At 48.6% G+C, this 9,522-nt stretch overlaps 1 protein-coding gene across 1 annotated transcript in view; it reads left to right on the top strand.

The window, feature by feature from the left end:
* Nucleotides 1–9,522, top strand: part of LOC138171503 (zinc finger protein 721-like) — a 65,160-nt gene that overhangs the window by 48,594 nt on the left and 7,044 nt on the right. The window lies entirely within an intron of this gene.

Raw genomic sequence — 9,522 nt, 5'->3', positions numbered from 1 at the left:
AAATGACACTACCATATTAGAGTCATTATAGTGTGTCAGACTGTGACTAGTCTAATACGAGCTCAGAATGCTCTACCACAGGTTGGGAACAAATAGTGGATTCTCTAAATGGTGAATTCACCAAATGATGGATTCTCTAAATTTGCATATCTCATCTTTCTTTTGAGTTACTTCAATTCTGCTTTGCTCCTTCTTTGATGTGGGTATGCCATGCTAGGTGGTCCGTTGCCAGTATCTCCCATGTCATGCAATCAATTCCAAAGTTCTTCAGAGGGACCTTAAGAGTGTCCTTGTATCACCTCTTCTCACCACCATATGAGCACTTGCCTTGTGTAAGTTCTGCATAAAAGTCTTTTAGGCAAGCACACATTTGGCATTTGAACAATGTTGCCAGCCTATCAAAGTTGCACCCTCTGCAGTCAAGTGTGAATGATTGGCAGTTTAGTTCAAAAAAGAACCCCTGTCTGGTACATTACCCTGCCAGGTGATCCTCAGAATCTTCCGAAGACAATTCAAATGGAAGCAGTTCACAGTTTTATAGCCTTTTGGGCATAGTTCCAAATTGTTCAGAACTCTACCAACAAAGCATTACTGTCCCAATTTTCCCACATCTCCAAACACCATTTTCCTTTTCTGTCATATTAGTTGTTTTAATTTGAATTATTTTAGTTTGCATTTCTCTAATCAATAGTGATAATTTTACATCCTTCACCAAACCTAGGTTACTATGATGCCTTTGCTTCTAATCTTAATTCAGACTCAGTAATTATGACCAATGATGCAATAACTAAGGTGGTACTAGCCTTTAAAGTCAATCAATGTGGTTCAAATTTAAAACATTCACAGCTGTGCTGAACAAAGTCTTTTTGTTAGCTATAGGCTTCCAAATTCTAACACATAGATGTGCCATGATTAAGGCAACAGAAGGTATTTTCAGGTTGCAAACTGGAAATCATATAACTTTCCTCATTTTAGTCTGAAAACTGTGAAAATATAATTCTAATAACTGTAGAGTCAAGAATATACCTCAAATTCTTCCCCTTAACAACATTTCTTTTTTGGTTCCCCTAAATCTTAATTCAGAACCAAAAATTCAGATGTCTGGTAGCTTAGTAGAGGAACCTTGCCATCAAAACCCTTAGAAGAAATTACTTGGGGATGGGAGGCAAAAGAACCTTGGTCTCCGGTGGTACAAATCCCAAATGGTCCAGAGAGTATTATCAAGTTACTTCAGCTCATACAAATAAACTTACTGTGAATACCATTCTCTTTTACCAAATGGTTTTCAAGGACTTCTAATTGACAAAGGACTTTTCAAACTTTATCTAAAGCCATTGATCGATTGACTCAATAAACTTTTAGGCCTTGCTCACACCTAGTTCACAGCTCTGGACATATTGTCCAGATTGTCTGCCGTGGACAAATGTTTCAAGGCAAACAACTAGTCATTTACTTCCAGTGGAATAATTGACTCATTAACTCCCACCCTTACAGTAAGATGTGAGAGCAAGAAGATGTGAGAATAAGCAAGCCAAACTTGAAGCAGAAATCAATTTGAAGATTCTTTTAAAAACTAGATTATCAAAAGTAGCCAGTCATAAATGTACCACAGCAAGATGATGGACCAGAGGTCCAGACTGAGACACATACCCTTACCTATGAGTGCTCTGCCCAAAGAAATGTAAATTTTGATCACTGAAACCTCCTACGATATCTTAGGATCTATGGGCTAAATTTTTTTCTTAAGGACCATGCCTTAAACTCACATTGTTCGGCCAACAATCAGTCTCAGGCCAAGCCCCATTTTGTCATTGCTCTCCCAATGATGGGGTGGTGGGATCTGGACTCGGAATTTCCCCATATATTTCAGGGTGCTGTTACAATACTGCAGATTTACTGGGAATCTGCCTGCCATACTGGTGTTTCAATAAACCTACTTTGAAAGAAGGCTTGAGTGGTCTAATTCTTTCCAGGCAGACTCCCCCTGGACCCTTATATTTTGGTGTTCCCAGCACCCCTGGCTTCCTCGGAGACTCCCCCTCAGCCACTAGCACCGTCCCCCTCAAGGCTCTCTCCAGTTTACTCTGCGAGCATCTTGTGTGTTCTGATCCTTATATACGATGTCTCCCTCGTTAGACGGTGAGCTCCTGGAGGGCAGGAACTGGGGGGGCCATTTCTGGTAGCGCACTTAGTAAATGCTAGTCGACTGACTCAATTTCATAGACTTTTGTGGAGTTGTTATGCACAATCAGGTCCGAACCAATAGGAATAATGAATTCACCCCCATCACGTCACTTAAATTTGCACCACGTGCTTCTATTGGCCAGAAGCCATTGGCCAATTTACATAATTCCAACTTCCTAAAGCGCGAATTTATTCTTTTTCTTCTTTGCAGCAGAAAATGCTCGTGGTTGTTAATGGTGGTAAAATTCACTGAAACACACACACATAGAGACCCTTGAATGCAGAACCAAAGGGGCCACGGTCCTCCACTGAGCCCAGACTCTACAAACAAAGGTCGCGGCAAACAAGGGGCCTCTTCTCGGAAGGATGCTGATGACGTCATAGAGGATCACGCGCATATTCTCGCGAGGCTTCGTCTAACAAGAGGATGAGTTTCCCCGATACCAGGCCACAGTCATGTCCCTTATTTCGACCTATTATGTAAAGTATAGATCCAGGTGTGCGCTTTTCACTCTCGACGGCTATTTTTTCAAGTTCAGGGAGCTCAGGGGTTGGGATAAGAAGAGAAGGAACGAATAAAGGGGTAACAAAATGGCCCTCAAAGGAGCCGACTGGGAGGACTCCAATTCCCGGAAGCCCAACTACGTATGGTCCGTGCGCGGCCTCTCGTGCTGCTTCCGGCAACGAGGAATTCTGGGAATCGTAGTTCTGGGCTCACTCCGCGCAGGCGCAGTTCGCCATGGGTCTTGCTTTCATCCCTTTGTTTTCAGAGTAACTCGGTGGGAGCTGGACGTTGGAGGGCGAGCAGGTGGGTGAGTGTGTGTGTGTGCGTGCGTGAACGCGTGTGTGCGTGCGCGTGTGTTCGGCTCCGGGCGGCGGCGAGGGCGGGGTGGCGCTGGGTGTGTGTTTGGGGGGGGGGGGGCGGGCAGGGTAGGGGGTGTTGACCAAGGTTCGCTTTACCTTCATCCTCCTGGGTCCATGCCACTTCTTACTTGTGTGACCGTGGGCTAGTCACTTGACAGCTTAGTCTTCAGAAGGGGCGAGGTCATTGACAAGTCCCCTCCAGCCCCGCCTCCGGCAGCGCAGCTCAGACCTTGTCACTCTCTCCCTGCTCCATGAACTGCTCTGGCTTCCTATTACCCCGGCACCACGAAGACCTCCCCTTTCCTTGTCGTCCTTTCCGGGCTCATTCCATTTCACTTCCCTTTGGGCACTTTATGGTCCAGCCGGCCAAAAGATAACTATAAAAACTGTCATTGATAATGGACCCCCATTGTTTGACAACTTTCCTGGGGGGGGGGGGTCTCTTGGCCCCGCCCTGGGACATGTAGCATCCCAGCCACCACACCGGCCTGGAGTCAGGAAGACCCGAGTTCTTCAGTGACCGGAGATGCCTGCTAGCTTTGTGACCCTGGGCAAGTCACTGCACCCCTGCCTCAGTTTCCCCAGCTGTAAAATGGGGGTGATAACAGCACCTACCTCTCGTTTTGTTGTGAGGCCCCAGCGAGGTGATCTTGTAAAGTGCTTAGCACCTAAATCTGTTGTTCTGAATCTCGGTGACCCTGTCTGGGGCTTTCCTGACGAAGATGCTGGAGTGTTTGCCATTTTCTTCTTCAGCTTGTTTTAAGGAGAGGAAACTGAGGCAGACAGGGTGGAGTGACTTGCCCAGGGTCACACAGGAAGGACGTGCCTGAACTCCAGGAGTGCAGCACAGGCTCACCATCTTTTGTCTGCCCCAGTCTCTGCCATTTTATCCCCAGGCACTGACATGGCCCTTGCTGTGCCCTCAGCTCCTGGGGTCTGCACCTCGACTCCCCTCGCCCACCCTGGGAAGATCTCACCACCCCCCTCTCTGTGAGGGTAGCCTCCCATCCTGCCAGGTCTCCTTGGCCCTCCTCCTATTCTTTGTCCACACCGCTCTCAGTCCCTTATCACTGCTCAGGCCTCCCTTTGCTGCTTATTTAGCTCAGCTTAGTTAGGTAAGCCTAGGTAACCTGTTCAGCTGTGCCCCCATCTCCTGCTTATAAGGCCTTTCTTCTCCCCCCACCCCCTCCCATGTCTTCACTGAGAGCAAGAAAGCGTTTCTGTCACCTCTCTTCCATGCCTGAGGTTGGCAATTACATCCATTAAATATTTGTTCAGTGTCTAATCGGTGAAGTGGGCCACATACCTATTTCTGAGCTGACGGGGTCTGGCCGTGTGTAGGTGCAAGGCCTGCAGTGAGGATGATCAGTGCCGCTTTCCTCCTGGTGACTCTTCCTTGTCTCTGGTCCCAGCAGCCCTTGATGGAGTCCACAGATGCCCAGGCTGGAGCCCCCAACCCCCCACTTTGTAGGAAGGTAAAGGTGTTGGAGGCCAAGCTTGAGGATGCTGCTGGGAGGAAACGTACCTGCCCTGAGACCTTTCACCGGAGCTTTGGTGCAGACCCCGGTGAGAAGGAGCTGCTGATGCTGCAGGAGTTCAGCTGCTCTGGCTGAGGAGACCCACCTTGGGAAAACTCCTCAAGGAGCTCTAACTATGGAGGACTTGGGCCTAATGCTTCAGGGGAGAGGTGAGAAGCTCAGGTGCCCAGTGTGGGGGAGGGCATGCGGGGCAGTGGTAGAGAGAGAAGGGCTCACCTTATAAAGCCAGCCCCGGTGTTCGGCTCCCTCCTCCCCTCCCCCAAACACACACACTATAGACAGGAGGGGGAGGTACCACTGGGTTGGAGAATTAGTCCCAATTTTCCAAAACGGGAAGAGAGAAGTCTGCAAAATACAGGCCAGGAGGCTTCACTTTGAGCCCTGTTGAATATCCTAGCTCATTAAAGAACAGTTAGTGAACATTTAGAAGCCAACAGGGCTTCATCAAGAGCTCTGTCAAGAACAAGGTGACGTGGCTTTGATGTGACATCGCGGAATCTTAGTGAGGTCGTCTTGTCTGGCCTACACGTGGGGAGGAAGCCTCTCATCCTGCTCTGACACTCCCTCCCGGTGCGACCTGGAGCAGGTCATTTCCCTCCTTGAGCCTGTTTCTTCATTAGTAAACAGGGAGTCGGAGTCGATGGCCCCTGAGGTCCATCTGTGACCCTCTGCTCCCAGCTGCAAGGTTCACCCTCTGTCCTGGGTCTGCACCTGAACACAGCCATGGTTAGGCACGCGTTGTCCCCCCAAGCCTTCTCTTAAACCTCCCTCGTTCCCTGAGCTGGTCCTCACATGGCACAACTCATTATCTGAGAATCTCAGAGTTTGAAGGGACCTTGTAGTCAGTTTTGTCAAAGCTGCAGGAGTCCCAGCCTCTCATCAGCATCTTCATCAGTGTCTCTGCTTACCAATGTCCTTCCTAAAATACGGTGTTTGGAACAGAGCTCAATACTAGAGATGGGGCGTGATCAGAACCAAGGGCTCTCACCTCCTTCATTCTGGGTAGCACTCTGCCCTTGATAGTAGCTAATACTTTAAATCTGTTAGTGGAAAATCTGTTTAAAAAAAACTTCAGGAATAAATTACGGCTAATGAGCTTGTCATGTAACTCTCCCTGCTTGGATGGCTGCTTAGAAATTCCAGTTAATAGAACAAGACAAGAATATGGCAAGAATCCACTTGACCTTTTTTTTTTTTAAAAGAACCAAGGAAAGACCCAAAACATACGTATACATACTGTGTGTCAACATGTATTGTGCATATGTGTGCATGTATATACAAGACGTCCTCCCCTGGGTGACTGTAGATGGCTGAAGTCCTATAATTGATGCTCTGAAAGCTTTATGGTTGTTCTTTGTGTGTGGCCACTGAACCATTTTTTAACTCCCCTATTATTATCCAGCCCAGATCTCCATCCTGTCCACAAGAATAGCCTGAATTAAACTGCGTCACTGGCACTCTCCTAATCTCCCAGTTGGGTCGCCCTCTCCAAAATGGGGCCATGCTGGCTGTATGTGACTCCCACTTCCTTGATGTTCATGGCAGGCGGGCAGTCGTGAGGCAGGCTTGGTCCCCCTGGTAACCTCTTCCTCCTCCCTCAGTTCTGTCTTCTCAAGACTCTGCCCTTCCCCAAGGAAGTAGAATGACAGAGGAAGAAGGAATGGCTTCCAGGTTCCTGATGGCCAGAGCCCAGGTGAGTTAGGATTTCCTATCTTTCCTGAGATTCCTTCTCATTTCTCAAAGTGTGGATACATCTCTTTCCCTTTTCCTTCATCTTTCTTCACTCACTGTTCTCCCACAGAATACGCTGTCTCTTATGGAGAACCATAGAATGAGCTTTAGAAGGTACCTTGAAGTCATCTACTCTAATCTGTTGAGTTTTCAGAGACAGCAGAGTCCCTACAAAGCCAGATGACATACCCAGGATCACACAGCTGATAATAATAGAGGTCAGATTCAGGCCTAGGTACCCTCCCTCCAAGTCCAATATTCTCAGCAGTAGGCAAGCTGGTCTTTCTATGCTAAGGTTGGGGGCATTAATGCCAAGGACAAAGAGGAATCATCCCTGCTGAGGATCACAAAGCAGGTAAAAGCCTGCCAGACCATCACACACAGACCTTCCTGCTCAAGGCTCCCTCTTCCCTGCTTTGGGCCTTCCTGTAGCCTCCCAGACTTCACTACATTTACAGTTTTGAGGAAGTCTTTACATTGACAAGGAGGTGCCTCAGGAACATTGCTGCCGGGGAACTCTCAGTGGCTGCAGATATGGCTGAGAGGGAATGTGGATGTTGGAGAGGAAAAGCCCAGCTGGTGCCTTCAAGGGCACAGACAGCGCCCCTGCCCCAGGCAGGGTCTTGTATACATGAGGAGTCGTGGAGACAGGTCCTGACCCAGGGTCCTTCTGGGAGGATCATCTGGGGGATTCATTGGTGTCCTAGAAGAGACTTCCCGAGCTGTCAGAGAGGAAGGAGATGATTGATCCAGAGAAGGAGTCAAACGGGAAGGAGGTCAGTGACTTTGTAGAGTCACAGGCCTTTTGTGGATCAGCAAGGAAGGACAAAGGTGTTTTCAAGCCTTTGCTCACTCCTTCTTCTGTTTGTAACCAGAGGCCCAGCCAGGACACAGACACACTAAAGCTTAAGAATTCAAATTCTTTGTGCGGCTCAAAGTGGGCTGAGGATGAGAATGACCACTTTGAGGCAATGTGGTGCATTGGGTAGAGTGTAGGACTTAAGAGTCAAAGGATCTGGGTTCAAATCCTACCTCGGGCCCTGTTAGTGATATTGGGCAAGTCACTGAATTTCTCTGTGCCCAAGCTTCCTTATCTATAAAACGAAGAACCTGGGTTTATGGGTCTCTCTGGTCTTCTCTGTGGAGAGACCACAGAGTCTGTGGTCCTGTGATGTATTTGAAAAATCTGAGAGTTTCCAGGACAAGAGGACAAGGAAGGGGTTTGGGGACCAGATCCCAGGAGGGCCCAGAAGGTCTTACCTGGGGTCACACTTACAGGAGGAGGGGTTCCCGGTGGTGAAGCAAGCTGGACAGAGGGGCCAGGAGTATGGGAGGGCAAGTGATTGAGTGTCTTGCAAGGCTCCACCCATCTGCCAGTGGAATCCCTGGTGATGCCATAGGGAGCATTGCCTGCAGGCAGGAGGAGAGAGATATGTCTCCTGCTCTCCCTTCCCCTGAGCATGTGTCCTCTGGGGAGGTGTGAGGGCCTCATGGGGACAGCTGCCAGGGTGTCCCTTTGGGGATCTTTCTCCTAGTTCTGAAGAACCATTGTGTTCTGAGGGCAGGAGCCTGAGGAGCCAGCAGGATGCACAGGTCTGTGTGTGTGGCCCTGAAGGTGGCAGCAGCCAGCAGAATCTGGGACAGACCCTTCTGGTGGCAGCAGCCAGTGGGACCTGGGACAGACTTTTCCCATAGGGCTAAAGGGCATTTTCCCACTGAAGCACATTTACATATGTCCCCCTGCCCAGTGAGACCATGGTGGGGCTATTGACTGTAGAGACAGACTTTCTGATCCCTGTTGATGAATAGACCTTGCATTTCAGTATTGCTTTCAAGAAGTCCAGCAATCTCATCTAGAAAGTGGGGATGGGTTTTCTATGGGGCAGTAAAGGACCTACCTGGGTTTGTATAGGCTGTGGCATTTGGGTCTTCTATGGCACTAGAGGGTACTTCCTGCTTTTGATGTTCCTGATGTACATTTGTGTGGTAGGAGGAGCTGGCGGGCAGCCAGAGTGCCCTTCGGTGCCCTCGGAGCATGGTGGGAGAGATTGAGGAAGGCCTCCTTCCTGCATGTTGGGTGAGCCCACTTGGGAAGGCTTTGGGGAGAACTTGGAGGGGGTCACAGCCAGGGAAGCCTGGAGAGATTGTGACCAGTGTTCACAGGTCCTTCTGAGTATGAGTGGTGATGCTGGATAATTTTCAAACCTGATTTACTCTTGTCTTATGTGAGCCAGGTACATCCTTTGTCTATTGGAGAGTAATTATTGTCTTTACACGCTTACATAGATTCCCTCTACATTCTATCAACTATCCATCATGTTTGTCCTTACTTCTGAATTGACTGGGGTGAAAGTATTTACACAATGTCAAATGCAGTTTAAATTGATGCTCGGAGTGCTTGGGTCCTCAGGAAGTGTTGGACGTTCAGTATCAGAACCTTCGATGTTGTGAGAGCCCCTCCCTGTCCCTCCACATTCTTCCGGCCTCATGCCTCTCCCCCCAGAGGACATCCCTGGATGGGCAGTGTGCTGTGATCATTGACACTTGACCTTGTGACTTTGACAGGTCTCACTGACGTTCCAAGATGTGGCCGTGGACTTCTCCCCGGAGGAGTGGGGGCTGCTGGAGCCTGCTCAGAAGGACATGTACCGGGACGTGATGCTGGAGAACTACGAGAACTTTGTCTCCCTGGGTACGGGCTGCTTCTTTCTCATGAGTCGCGTAGCCATTGCACATGTCTGCGTTTTTGCTTCCTAAAGGCTGTGTGATATCTGAACTGCCCTGCTGAGTTCTGACTGATTGTATATAGAAATATTGTCACGAATACATGCAACACAGAGAAATTCCTAAATCCTCTGATGCCAGAGCATCTTTCTGTACCCTCTTCCCTGTGGAGCTCCGTACAGCCTCATGGTGCTGCCCCTGAAGCTATGACTTCCTGCCTGCCTTGTGTCTGGGTCAGACATACTTCCCTAGAGTCCCAGGGCAGGCCTCTGAAGGCACAAGAGGAGAGGCTCCCAGCTCTGTAGCAGGGAATGTGGTGTATAATTTAAATATTATATTTATTTACATAAATATTTATATAACTAAAGAGGACAAGGGGTGGCAGAACTAACATTGCCCAAGGGGACCTACAACCTAGACGTCTTTTAGGAGATTATCTATCTATCTATCTATCTATCTATCTATCTATCTATCTATCTAT

This window comes from Petaurus breviceps, unplaced genomic scaffold (genome assembly GCF_028583685.1).
Source record: "Petaurus breviceps papuanus isolate PSGF00001 unplaced genomic scaffold, PetGlider_PUasm1.0 446, whole genome shotgun sequence".
NCBI lineage: Eukaryota > Metazoa > Chordata > Mammalia > Diprotodontia > Petauridae > Petaurus > Petaurus breviceps.
Note: the sequence above shows the minus strand (reverse complement) of the source record. Positions and strands in the feature narration are given on the sequence as shown.